This window comes from Micromys minutus (assembly GCF_963924665.1).
Source record: "Micromys minutus genome assembly, chromosome: 24".
Taxonomy (NCBI): Eukaryota; Metazoa; Chordata; class Mammalia; order Rodentia; family Muridae; genus Micromys; species Micromys minutus.
The window spans coordinates 39,847,828-39,861,918 of NC_137959.1; positions in this window are offsets into that span (position 1 = coordinate 39,847,828).

A 14,091-nucleotide genomic window follows, 5' to 3' on the forward strand; every position below is an offset into this window, starting at 1 on the left:
ATCTCTGTTTGTCAGAATACCAGCAGTCCAGTTTCAGTTAGTGTTAGGATACCAAACAGGAATCAGCAGCAGTGGAACAATCCAGCAGAAACCACCAGGCCCTCCCCTACCCACCCACACTCCCAACCCTACTCCCCCCCCAATCAGCATGAGGTCAGCATGAGTCAACATGAGTCAGCATTTGCAAGCAGGACCAGTTGGGAACACCAGGAAAAGTTCTCTATTGTATCTCTCTCAAGAAAGCAAAGATCAGCAAAGACAAATACTTTGAGATCAACAAGATGTTACAAGGCTAACCACGTAAGGGCATTGTCACATGTCTGTTGAGTCTATCTGTACTCTCCAAACATCACGTGTCCTCCCCAAATAGTCTTACCTTAGCAAAACACCATAAGAGTCTGTATCACCTGACATATCCAGAAACTTCATGGATCATTGGCCACAGACAACAGGTTAGAAGGTGAATATTGGAGACCACAACTCCCAGAAGTCACCAGATTCAGAAATGAAGCAGCAACATAACCTCTCCTCTGCATTCTAGGAAATGTAGTCCAGAGTGGTGCATTCTGGGGAAAGGTAGTTTATGTGGCTTTTGAGTCTGGATTTGGAGTTTCTGAGTAGTATTTGTTGGTGTGTGACTACCAAGTCCCCCACATCCAAGAGAGACATAATAAATTTCACGCAGCTGTGCAATAGCACCTGTCTAGATCTGTCTACTGTCACTCTCTCTTGACTAAACTGACTCCATCCGGGGAGGCAGCAGGGTTCTGCTCCCCCTGAGGCCCTGGAAGTGTTTGGTGAACAGAAGATGTAGTCAAGGAGCTCAGACGTAGATCTCTGCAAATAAAGAGTTTATTCATGCTTGTCCTTAAGAGTTCTAGACGGGCCTGGAGAGATGGCTCTGGTTAAGAGCACTGACTGCTCTTCCAGAGGTCCTGAGTTCAGTTCCCAGCAACCACATGGTGGATCACAACCATCTGTCATGAGATCTGATGTCTTCTTCTGGTGTGTCTGAAGACAGCTACAGTGTACTTATATATAATAAGTAATTTTTTTAAATAAAAGAGTTTCTAGAGGGTGACATGGGGATGAAGAAAAAACTCACTGAGTCAAGTGTTTCCTGCCCAAGAATTAGGACCTGGAAGCCAAGCAGGATTCTGAGTGTGGTGGTGCATGCCTTTAATCCCAGAGCTCAGAAGGCAGGTGGATCTCTGCGAGTTTGAGGCCAGCCTGGGTTCCATGGGTTTTATAGCCAGGCCAACTAGCATTACACGGTGATACCTTGAGGCTGTCTCAAACCGAAAAGGGGGCAGGAGCAAACGTGGGCACAGTCATGGAATCCCAGTGCCGAGGGGGAGGAGTCAGGAAGATCCCTGGAGAACTGTGTAGTTGAACACGTGATCTCCAGGTTGGAGGAGAGAGCATGGCTCCAAAACAAAGGTGGAGCATGACAGAGGGTACCATCCAACTCTGACCTCCTGGCTCTCCTTAAACCTGCACACATATGTACCTGGACACACACATGTACACAACCCGTGCGGAGTTGTGCAATTCTAGCTCTGCTCACTGTTGCTTTTCTCCAGAAATATTCTAAACAGACAGCGTTCTCACTTCAGGGTCACAGAGGAAAGAACCTCTGAACCCCAGACCCCAGAGATGTCCCCCACTATAAAATAGCAGGACATTTACTTAACTCTGACTGCATACCAACCAATGCCTTGAACATACTGTGTCTGCACCTCATGGGTTCTCACCTCTGCCAGTACCACTCCAACCCCCAGTCTGGATTCGAGCACCCAGCTCTAGAGGGATGTGTTATCTTCACTGCTCTTCAGGGTTCCATCCTCATGCCTCTAAGCCTATAGAGTGCTGGGTGTTAGTTTGGGGGTTCTCATCATCCCTTCCCTATTCTGGGGTCTGGAGGCCTGGATGTCAGTGTTGGGGTTCAGTAGATTCTATCTTTTCTAGTGGGGAAACTCTGGGAACCCCAGCTCAAGTCCACTCTTCTGCAGCAAGGTGGGGGTGGCCTGGGTTGGGACACGTCCTCTTTCAGACTCTCCCTTGCTGGCCTCTGACCACTTCCTCTTCCCCTGGGTGGAGGGAAGGAGGGAGGTGGCTGTGGCTACAGACAGTAACCCTGGCAGAGCAGAGGGGCCTCAAGAACTCTTGGGAGCCGCTCTAATGGACTTTTATCATGAAGATACGTTGGAATTCATCAAAAGACCTTTCTTTATGGAACTTTATTTATGTGGTAGATTACATTTATTGGTGTATGTATTTTTTGAACCGTCCCCACTTGGTCTCTGAGATAAAACCAAGTTGAACGTGGTGGATGGTATTTTGATGCATTCCTGAATTCTGTCTGTCTTATCAAGAATTTTCTGCTTTCATACTCATCAGAGATGCGGGCTTATAATTTTCTTTTGTTGTTTGAGTGTATCTGGTTTTGGTATCAGGGTAATATTGCCTTCAACAACAGCAATAAAAAAAAAAAAGAAATTGGAAATGTTCTTTCAGTTTCTATTGTCTGGCGCATTTTAATGAGTGTTTGTGTTAGCTCTTTTACAGGGTCTGGTAAAATTCTCACCTCAGTCTATTTGACCCTGGACTTATTTGGGAGATGTTTTAAATTATTGGGGTTTGTTTGTTTGTTTTTTCAAGATAGGGTTTTTCTGTGTAACAGTACTGGCATTCTCTCTGTAGACCAGGCTGGCCTCAAATTCAAGATCCACCTGCCTCCGCTTCCCCAGTGCTAGGATTAAAGTTGGGTACCAACTACCACCCTGCTTAAATTATTGTTTTTATCTCATTGAATCCTGTGGTTCTGTTAGAAATATTGACTTTATCTTGATTTCAGTTTAGTAGGTTATATATATCTAGAAATAGATACATGTCTTCCAGGTTTTCTAAATTAGTGGAATACTGTTTTTTTCTTTCTTCCTTCCTCCTTTCTTTCTTCCTTTTTCTTTTCTTTTCTTTTCTTTTCTTTTCTTTTCTTTTCTTTTCTTTCTTTCTTTCTTTTTTTTTGACAGGGTTTCTCTGTGTACCTCTGACTGTTCTAGAACTTGGTCTGTAGACCAGGCTGACCTTGAACTCACAGATTCATCTACCTGCCTGCCTTCCAAGTGCTGGGACTAAAGAGATGCACCACCACTGTCCAAAGCATTTCAGGCGTTAAGCAGAGTGGGCACTGGGAAATCGCCTTTTGCTGTAGTGGGGACAGGGCTGTAGGAAATCAAAGGACATATATGACGGGGTCAGACCCTGGCTCCACCAGTCTGTGGTGGGATAGAATGGGTGTCACAGGCTTTCAGTCTTTACAGTCCATGGATTGGCGCTCAGACAAGTGTAGGCTGGTTTCTGGGCTCTGGGCAGGGCTGGGCCTGGGCCTGGCTGTCCCTGTCCTGGTGGTCGCACAAGGATCCCATCTGTCCAAGCAACATTCTCCCGAGGTTGACCTTTGTCCCTCCCAAGGACTCAAATTTCCTATTCAGTTTTTCAAGTTTCTCTTTATGTCATCTTCCATGCTGTTGCTGAAGGTAAAAGGCAGGGCACAAGGGACTCTGAGAGCCAGTCCAGGGGGACCAGCAAGGTTTAGGTCTGGAAGATTCCCTCTTACCTTTGACCACATTCATTCTCTGTGACTGAACCACTCTGGTAGCCCAGTTTATAAAGAAACAAGTGAGACCAGGAAGTGGGCAGCCCCAGCCAGGATGAAGGATGGGAGGGAGGGCTGATGAGTTCAGGAGAAGGGCTGTGCCTTAGCCCCTTCAGAGGTACTAGTGTGATTGGAACCTGGGAAGTGAGGCCTTGGCAGGAGGCTTGCCTCTGAGTCTGGGCCCCCACTGGGCTGGGACAATTCCCCACAGGTAGCATTAAGCTGATATGAGGGCACTCTCCATTGTATTCTTGTCATCCTGACTTTAGTAATTGCAGGAAGAGCTCAAAGCCCCACCCCGCAGGGCTTTATTCTTTGGGCATTATGCCTGGTCTATGACCCAAGGACCTCTGTGGATTGATGTCTATATGTAGGTGACGGCAGGCAAGGCCTGTGATTGGGCAGTGAAAAAGAAAGGCAGGAGTGGAGTTTTTGAAAGGCAGGAGAGAGAGGAGAAGGATGACCCACCCGCATGTGGCTTTAAATAGACATAGGTAGCCATGAATATCTTATAAGGGATGGATTATTACAGGACAATTTGTCTTAGCTAGGTGGGCAGTTTATATCAGTTGGCTCTGAGTTTATTGTGTGGATGTTTTGTGGGGTGAGAATTTACTGATATAAATCTAGCTGATAAATTACAAGCTTCTAGAGTTTTGATTTTAACGGGTGACTGGGAATTGTGACTGTAAACCACGGGGAGGGGGAATGCTGGGAATGTGAGCAGATTCCATAGCAGGGAGCTGCAAAATAGAAGGCCATTGCATGGGGCTAGCCATGGAGGCAGAGAGATCGCTGGGGACAGAGAGTGGCAGGAGGTAGCATGGCATGGTGTCTGGGCACCATTTATTTTACTTAATATTTACTACTACAGCCCTCAGACTGGGTTTGCTCCTGTGCCTGCAGTACAGAGGGTGGGGTATCTGCCCTGTCCACTGTTACCTCTCTGACTACATCCTACCCTCCTGCTTCATGCTCTTCCTTCTTCATCCTTGGCTTCTCTGATCCTTTTATCTCACACCAGGCTGGGAGTGGTCCATTTGGAAGCCCACAAAGCCGTGCTCTTCTTTTTACAGTGTAATGGCATCAGGATCCGGGAAGGTAACACCTCGTAGTGGTTGCTTCAGTGGAGGGTTGACACAGCGCATGGGCCGGAGCTTGTGAATGTGGACCGATGATCTACCTAGGACTTCCTATAAGGGACCAGGTGCATGCTGATACTTATGGTACGGTACCAAGAAGAGTGAGCGGAGTACGTTATGAAGCTGGGCGTGGCAACGCACAACTGTCATCCCATGCTGGAGCCAGAGGCTCTGTGTGGCTCAGCCATTATGGGATACATGGGTACTGGAAATCTGTTTTGTGTAGCCCTGCTGTCCTGAAACTTGCTATGTAGATCAGACTGGCCTTGAGCTTACAGAGTGCTACCTACATCTGCCTCCTAGAGTCCGAGGGACCAAAGGCATGTGCCACCATGCCCAGTGCGTTCTAGACCCAAGACCTTATGCTTACAAGACAAATGCTTTACTATTGGGGACATCTCCCCAGCCCCCCCCCCCCCCCGTTTTAATTTTCTCAGTCACTCTCTTCTGTGCCCCAGGCTACTCTCAGATTCACTGTGTAGATAAGGATGACCCGAACTTCTGATCCTCCTGCCTCTACCTGGGATTACAGTCCTGGGATTGCAGATGTACTAATATGCCCAGTTTATGCAGTGCTGGGGATCAAACCCAGAGCTTCATGCTTGCTAGGCACAAACTCATTCCATCTAAGTTTCTGGTTACATCCCGAGCTTTTAAAATATCCATTTATTCGGTGTATACATGTGCATATAGGGTTGTAGATGTATGGCTGATGCTTATGCACATGTGTAGAAGCCAGAGGTAAACATCATTATTCCTTGGAACGTCATCCATCTTGGTTTTGTGCTACATGGCCTCTCATTGGTCTGGGACGTGCAGAATAGGCTGATTAGTGAGCGAGAGGATCCTTCAGTCTCCACCCCCACACCTACCTAGTGGTGAGATCATAAGAATGTACCAGCCTGCACCACCTTGCTGGGAACTGAACTCAAGACCTCTGAAAGAACAGTCAGTGTTCTTAACCACTGAGCCACTTCTCCAGCTCTGTTTTTTTTTCTTAGATTTATTTATTTATTAATTAATTTGTTTATTTATTTATGTTACATATACACTGTTGATCTCTTCATGCATACCAGAAGGGGGCATCGGATGTGAGCCACCATGTGGTTGCTGGGAATTGAACTCAGGATCTCTGGAAGAGCAGTCAGTGCTCTTAACCGCTGAGCCATCTCTCCAGCCCTTCCCCCCCCCCTTTATTCCTTTCTTTGTTTCTTTCTTAATGTTGGTTTCAGGGATCAAACAGGTCTGCATGCTTGTAAGGTGAACATTTTATACACTGAGCTATCTCCCTAGTCTTCTTTAGTTTTGAGACAGCATCTTATGTAGGGCTAGCTTCAAACTCACCATGTAGCTGAAGCTGGCCTTGAACTCCTGATTTGTTCGCTTTGATCTTCCATATGCTGGGGTGACAGCCACCCATGTTTGTTTGTCTTTGTTTTTCTACATTTTAAAAACAGCTTCATGGAGTCCTTTTCTATGCAGCAGTCTCATAAGTGTATTATAATTCCATGTGTTTAGTGTGTTCACAGGGCCATGACGTGCTCACCACAGCCTTTGAACCTTTCTATCACCAGTCCAGAACACCTTTCCCACCGAGCAGTAGCTCCGTGTTATCTACTGCCTCCTGCTTCAATCCCAATCCTATTTTCTCTGCGGAGAAAGGTGTGAGGCACCATTCTGGGCTCTGCGTGTAAAATGGAATCACCTTCTCTTCCTGACTAATTTCATTAGCTTTATGTTGTTACGATCAGTCCGTGCTATAGTATAGGAGGACACTTCCTTTCTTTTTATGACTGAATAATATTCTGTTATGTGAATAGGCCACTTCTCATTGACCTGTCCATTAGTGGACGGGCATTTGGGTTCTTTCCAGTCATGGCTGCTATGAATAGCTGTGTTGTTCATGGCCCGGTCTCTGTGTGGACATGCCTTGATTTCCCTGGTATTTACCTAGGAGTGGGATGGCTGAGTCACTCAGGATCCTGTTTAGCCTTGGAATAGCTAGCAGGTGCTTTGACAGCGGTATCACCATCTTCTCTTCCCTTCCCCCTCAACGCAGCCTCCTCAGCACATTAACATCTTTTTAAAAAAAATCTATTCATTTTACAGAACAGAGGATCAAACCCAGGGTATCATGTGAGCCGGGCAAGTGCTCTACCACCGAGCCGCATCCCCAGACCTCCTTTCGCTTTTCATCTTGAGATAGGATTTCACTAACTTGCTCAGGCTAGCCTTGCTTGAACTTACTCTATAACAGAGGCAGGCTTTCAACTGTTGGTCCTTCCGCATCAGCTCTGAGAGTAATTGGGATGACAGGCCTGAGCCACCAGGGCCCAGCTTCTGTGTTGTTGTTGTTGTTGTTGTTTGGTTGTTGTTCTCAGTTAGCTATTCTGCTTGGATGTGGTGGGTTATGCTTATCACCATTGCCTCTGGGAAGATGAGGGAGGAGGATCGAGAGTTCAAGACCAGGCAGGGCTACACGGAGAGGCTTGTTACATCATATACATATACATCATGTACATATAAGTATATATCATACACATATACATACACATAAACATACCCATGTACATCATATACATACATGTATACATTAGACACACATACATGTACTTTTTTTTCACAGCCTCACAGGTATGAAGTGGCCTCTCATGCCAGTACACCGTCCCCTATCTATCTTTATGTGTCTTGTTTGGCCGTGTGCCTATCTCCAGTGAGAAAACATCCCTTTGAATTCTTTTTCCACACTTAACTGTGTTGTGCTGTAATTATAGAATTCATTATAAGCCAAGTGTGGTGACTCATGTCCACAATCCCAGCACTGGGAGACCGATGCTGGAGGATTGCCCTGAGTTCAAGGTCAGCATAATCTACACAGCACAGAAACTAACTCACCTCAGACTAACAAAAGAGTTCTTGACTGAAGTCCCTTATCACACTTGGGATTGGTCAGCATATCCTGTCCAGCGGCCTCTGGCTCCTCTCTGTGCTACCTTGTCTGATGATTGACGTCCACATGATGAGGTGCTGATGTTTGAAAAACACAGAAATGCAGACCGAGGTGGGAGAGTCATTGTCTGGAGAACTTTCTTCCCAGGGTTTAACAATCGTCTGTCCTTTTCCTTTTCATCTTCTTGGCACATTGGTTTATTTTTTTTTTGATGGGTAAATTCTGCACAGGTACAGATTTAAACGAATTTCTATACTGTGGCTGGGAGGTGGTAGCAGGCAGATCTCTGAGTTCGAAGCCAGCCTGGTTTACAGAGCAAGTTACAGGGCAGCCAGGGCTACACAGAGAACCCCTGTTTTGAAAAAAAAAAAAAGGAATAAAATGTATCCATATTGCATTGTGTGCATTAGCAGATACCATGTGTGCAGGTCAGAGGTCATCTTGTAAGAGGCGGTTCTCTCCTTCTACCATGTGTCTTTTGAGTGGTCAATTTTGGCAGCAAACACCTTTGTGTGTTGAGTTTTCTCACCAGCCTCTAGATTGTTTTTTTCTTTCTTTTGGGAGGGGGGTTAGGTAGGGTGGGGGGAGAGGTATCGAATGTTTCCTAGGCTGGCCTTATATTTCTTGTGTATCTGAGGATGACCTTAAATTTCTGATCCCCCTGCCTTCACCTCCCCAGCACTGGGCTTACAGGTGTGTGTTACCACTTTGGTTTATTCAGTGCTGAAGGTCTAAGCTAGGGCATTTGCAAGACAGGCAAGGGCTCTGCCAACTGGGCTACATCCCGGTACCCTCTTCATATTTTGCCATTTTAAATATGTGAGTGATTTTTCTGCATGTATGTCTGTGTACAGAGTTCATGCCTAACGCCCACGGAGGTCAGAGGAGAACATCAGATCTCCTGGGACTGGAGGTATAGATGATTATGAGCCATCATGTGAGTGCTGGGAATTGGACCCAGGTCCCCAGGAATAATAGCCAGTGCTCATAACCACTATCCCTCTAGCCCGCCCATCCCCCTCATAACCACTGTCCCTCTAGCCCGCCCATCCCCCTCATAACCACTATCCCTCTAGCCCACCCATCCCCCTCATAACCACTATCCCTCTAGCCCGCCCATCCCCCTTTTGTTATGTAGCCCAGGCTTGCCTCTGACTTGTGATCTTTCTGCTTTCATCCCTAGGCCTGAGCCACCACTGCTGTGGACAGCTACAGATACGTTTTTAAAAGTCAGATTTGTTCTTTGACGATGTCATCCGTGTGTACAGCACATTCTGGTAACTCACCCCGACCTCTCTATCCCCTCCCACTCTCGTCTTCTCCCCTCTTCCCCACACGCTCCTTTCCCACATTCTCGTTGTTCGTTTTGTGACCTATGGGCTTTAACCAGGACCATCTGTGTGACCTTGGGTTTGGAACTGTCCGTTGGAACCTGGTGGACTCAGCAGTGGTATTCCAATGAGGACAATGGCTCTCTCATCCCCAGTAGTTGAGTGGGCTGGGATATGGTCCTATGAGTCCTTCCCTGACCCCTCCCCCCATTGACTCTCGACCTGTCCAGTCTGTGCAGGCCCCAGGGCAGACAGCTGCGGCTGGCCTGAGTTCCCCATTGCAATGGCTGTTCCATTCCCAGAAGCCCACAGCTCACAGCCATCTTTCCACATTCTGCTTCTTACATTGTGGCAGCTCCAACTCTCTTGATGTTTCCTGAGTAGTGTGTGTGTGTGTGTGTGTGTGTGTGTGTGTGTGTGTGTGTGTGTGTTATATGTCCTCAGGGATGTGCACTCATTCATCATTTGTCCTGAGTCTCTTAATCAGCAGAGACTCTGCATTTTCGGTGCTGGAGGTAGAAGGATCAGGTACAGAATCTCAAAGGTCTGTCTTGTCTCCTTTTGTCTTGAGCCTCCAGCTATGGACAGCTACTGTTAACAACTTAAAAAAACAAACCAAACAAACCATCAAACAACAACAATACGAACAACAACCACACAACCCAAAAACGTGTGAAGCTGGAAAGACATTGTTTCAGTTATTTTATTTTAAAGCATATTTATTTATTTTATGTGGGTACAACCAGAAGAGGGCATCGGATCCCATTACGGATGATTGTGAACTACCATGTGGTTGCTGGGAATTGAACTCGGGACCTCTGGAAGAGCAGTTGGTGTTCTTAACCATTGAGCCATCTTTCCAGCCCTTTGGTTACTTTTCTATTGCTGTGATGAGACACCATAAGCAAGTTAACTTATAGGAAAGAGTGTTTTTTGGGATTCTAGTGTGAGAGGGTGAGTCTGTGACCATCATGGTAGGGAGCTTGGCAGAAGGCATGCAGGCATAGCCTGAAGCAGGAGCTGAGAGCTGATATCTTAAGACAACGAGGAAGCACAGAAGGATGGCTTGGACTTTTGAAACCTTGGAACCCTGGACTGACACATCTCAGATGAGGTTAGCCCATCAAACTGCATATCAGTTATGGTAGGAGCTAACCTCTAAGCAGTTCCTTCCTAGTATTGGCTTTGCAAGGGGTTTCGTTGTCTAGTAAGACTCATTTTTGAAATACAGCGTATCCATCAGTTGGGAGAAGCCAGAGCTGGGGGTTCTTGACATCTTACCAAAAATAATATATTAAAAGATAACAAGGAACCAAAACAAAAAAGGTGAAGTGTTCTGGCTCACACCTTTGATCCCTGCACTTGGTAGGCAGAGGCAGGAAGATCCCTGTGAGTTCAAGGGCAACCTGGTCTACAGAGCAAGTTCTAGGACAGCCAGGGCTACATAGAGAAACTCTGTCTTGAAAAACAAAACAAAAACCCTAAAAGAACAAAACAAAACATAGGGAAAAAAAACAAAAGATAACAACGACCCAGGCTGTAACTCAGTCGGTAGAGTAATGGCTTTAGAATGTGCAAAGCTCTGGGTTAATCCCCAGAAAATCATAAAAAAAAACATACGTGATGGTTGAAACTGTGATTCCGGCACTTGGGAGGTGGAGGCAGAGAAGATTTTGGATTATAGATGAGGATCAGCCTAGGATATAAGATACACCATCTCAAAAAATAAAACAGGTGCTAGGCAGGTTCTGGAGGCCTAAGGATGCTATCACCTTTGTTCTTACTGTCCTCTCCGGATGACAGATGGCTCTGCCCTACCTTCTCCAGACATGTGCCTTCTTACGCTGGCTTCTCTTCCTGGCTTCTGAACAGGAACCTAGAGCTAGTGCCTCCGAGTGATGGAGCAAAGTGAGCGTTGGCATCTCAGCTGCACGGGAGCTGGGGAAGCAAGAGTCTGGCTTCTGCTTTAGCCAGGTGTGTCCTCTTGTGGAAGGACGCCCCAAACACAGACTGGTGAATTTACAGACAACCAAACGTGGCAGAGTCTATATATCCTAACAAATATGTGCTTCAGAAGTGTGTGATTGTGGTTCTTCTGGCTAGGGAAGCATTGTAGGAGTGTGATGTACAAGGTCATGTGTGGATGCAGCTAAGCGCATCCTGTGTTCTATCAAACAACATTCCTTTCCCTCCTCCGTCTGGGGATCTTACCTCCAGCTTTCATCCCCAGCGTGATGGATGGGTTGGCAGCCACATTAGACCTGACTTAGAGGCTCCATTCACACTGTTGGTGACACCCCAGGAGGGTCCTGACCGAGGGGCCAGGGAAGGGGATGGCCCTGCTGAGAGAGTTGCTGTGCAGACTTCACCTTGGTTTGGGTTGTGCGGTTGAGATCTGAATGCCAGGCTTGCTTTTCCAGGTGCGTCCTGAACCCTTGTGATTGGATCAACAAGGGCTCTGTTTATGATGGCAACAGCCATGACCTTCAGTGCCCAGAGGAAACTTTCCGGTTCTGACTCAGGCGGTCCCTCTGCTTTGGACTGATGCTGTTACTCACCCCAGCCGGGAGGGGCAATGCTCCAAGGTGCTCTACCAGATCTTGGGTCAGCTGCCTCCTCCGGCTGCTTGGTGCTAGACAAATGGCATCTTGTGCAGTAGCCTTGATGTCACTGTGCCTGGATCCCTACCTCACCTACCTCATTCACCTGAGATAATTAGCTCCTGTATGAGCTTCCTTGTTTAGAATCTTCCCTGACAGAATGCAAGAGCTACAGGACTAGTCCTCCCTCACCCCTGTGTGTGTGTGTGTGTGTGTGTGTGTGTGTGTGTGCCTTTCTGTCTCTTGTGGGTATATATAGTGTTGTATGTATAGCGAATATGTGCCTGTATGTGCACATGACTGTACTTGTAGAAATCAGAGGTCCATGTTAAGTATCTTTTAAAAAAAGATTTATTTATTTATTTATTTATTTATTTATTTCATGTATGTAAGTACACTGGCGCTGTCTTCAGACACACCAGAAGAGGGCATCAGACTCCATTACAGATAGTTGTGAGCCACCATGTGGTTGCTGGGAATTGAACTCAAGACCTTAGGAAGAGTAGCCAGTGCTCTTAACCACTGAGCCATCTCTCCAGCCCCACATTAAGTATCTTACCCAATCCCATTCCACTTTATTCTTTGAGACAAGGGTCTCTCACTGTCCCTGGAACTGACCAATTCTGCTAGAATAGCTGGCCAGCAAGCCACCAAGAGCCTCCCATCTTACCCATCTTAGCACTAGGATTACAAGCAAGGCTGCCACATCCAGTTTTTCCATGGGCCCTGGGGATCTGAACTCACGTCTTCATGTTTGCATAGTCAGCACATCACTTGCTGAGCCATCTTCCCAACCTCTTTCTTCTTCCCTCTTTCTCCTCCAGGGTTTCCTTATGTGGCCCAGACTGACTCTGACTCAGCTTCGAAAGTGCTGGGTCATAACTCTGCAGCACCACACCTCGATTCTGTGTCCATTTTCAGATCTCAGCTTCTAGAACAGTGTCCTGCGTGCAGCTAAGATCAGACTTGTGTTTGCTGCTCACTGCACGGTTGGCGTCCTCCTTTCTCTTTACAGAACTCTTTTTTAGTTGAATTCTGTTCAGAGCACCAATCTGCCTTATGACTATTGTGGCTCCCTATTGCCTTAGCAAGGCTCTGCAGACACCGCATGAATCAATGTCTGCCTTACCGAATGGTGTGTCTTAGTCATGGACACCTTTCAATCCAGCCCTGCTGAGTCCCTTCCCAGGGTGTGACATGCCTGCCGTTCCTACTTCATGGAACTCTCTTCACCTCTTAACCCCACTCAACCCACATGCTCTGCCAGATTAAGGTCACCACCTCCAGGAAGTCTTCCTCCCTCTTCCCAGCCTGCTTTGGCCCTGTCCTTTCCCTTTTCCTTGGCTGTTATCAATTTATTACAGTCATCTTAAAAAAAAAAAATCTTTACAAAACTTGCTGTGTAGCTCTGGCCAGATTGACACTTACTACATAACCCAGGCTGGCCTTTAACTCATGGTAATCCTCTTGGGCCAGCCTACTGCATTCTGGGATTAAAGCTAAGTGCCCATTATGTCCAGTTTAATCATTTTCCCCTTAGAGAATGTGATTTTCAGGTAGTAAAATGCATCCTTTTGGGTATCATCCTGAGTTTGGACAGGACTGGGAGTTGGGGCAGGAGAGACAGCTCCGAGGTTGAGAGTATGCACAGCTCTTGCAGGGGACCTAAGCTGAGTTGTCAGCGCCCAGGTTAGCCCCACTCCAGGGGCTCCTATGTCCTCTTCTAACCTTCCTGCATATGTATGGTACATATTCACACAGACACACATACACATGATTAAAAATCATTAAATCGTAGAAAACAATTCCATCACTTCCCTGGTAGTGTCTTACACTGTTTGGTTTCCATCCTTCTTCCCACCCTGTTCCCAGGCCTTCGCTGGTTTGTCTTCTGTCTCCATGGTTTTACCTGTCCCAGAGCGTCATAAGAACAAGATTGTTGTCACTGGAGGGATGGCTCAGCGGTTAAGAGCACTGGCTACTCTTCCAGAGGTCCTGAGTTCAATTCCCGGGAACCACGTGGTGGCTCACAACCATCTGTAATGGGATCCAATGCCCTCTTCTGGTGTGGATGAAGGCAGTAACACTGAACATACATATAAAATTACTCTTTAAAAAAAACCAACAAGATTATTGATCACCCTCAGTGGGTTTTGGCAATCACTGTCCTTGCTGAAGAGTGATTTTTGTCCTTTATTAGCTGAGAGCCGTGAGGGTTGATCCCATGATTGCCAGCAATTGTACGTGAAACTCCTGCAGACAGCACTGTTTGGATTATTTCATGGAGATATATATAAAATCAGGATGCAGTCAGAACTCAGGACCAGCCCGTAACTCTCAAAGTTCTGCCCTCAGTGACCCACTTCCTCCAGCCAGCCCCCTCACTTTTTAAAGATTCCACAGCTTCCCC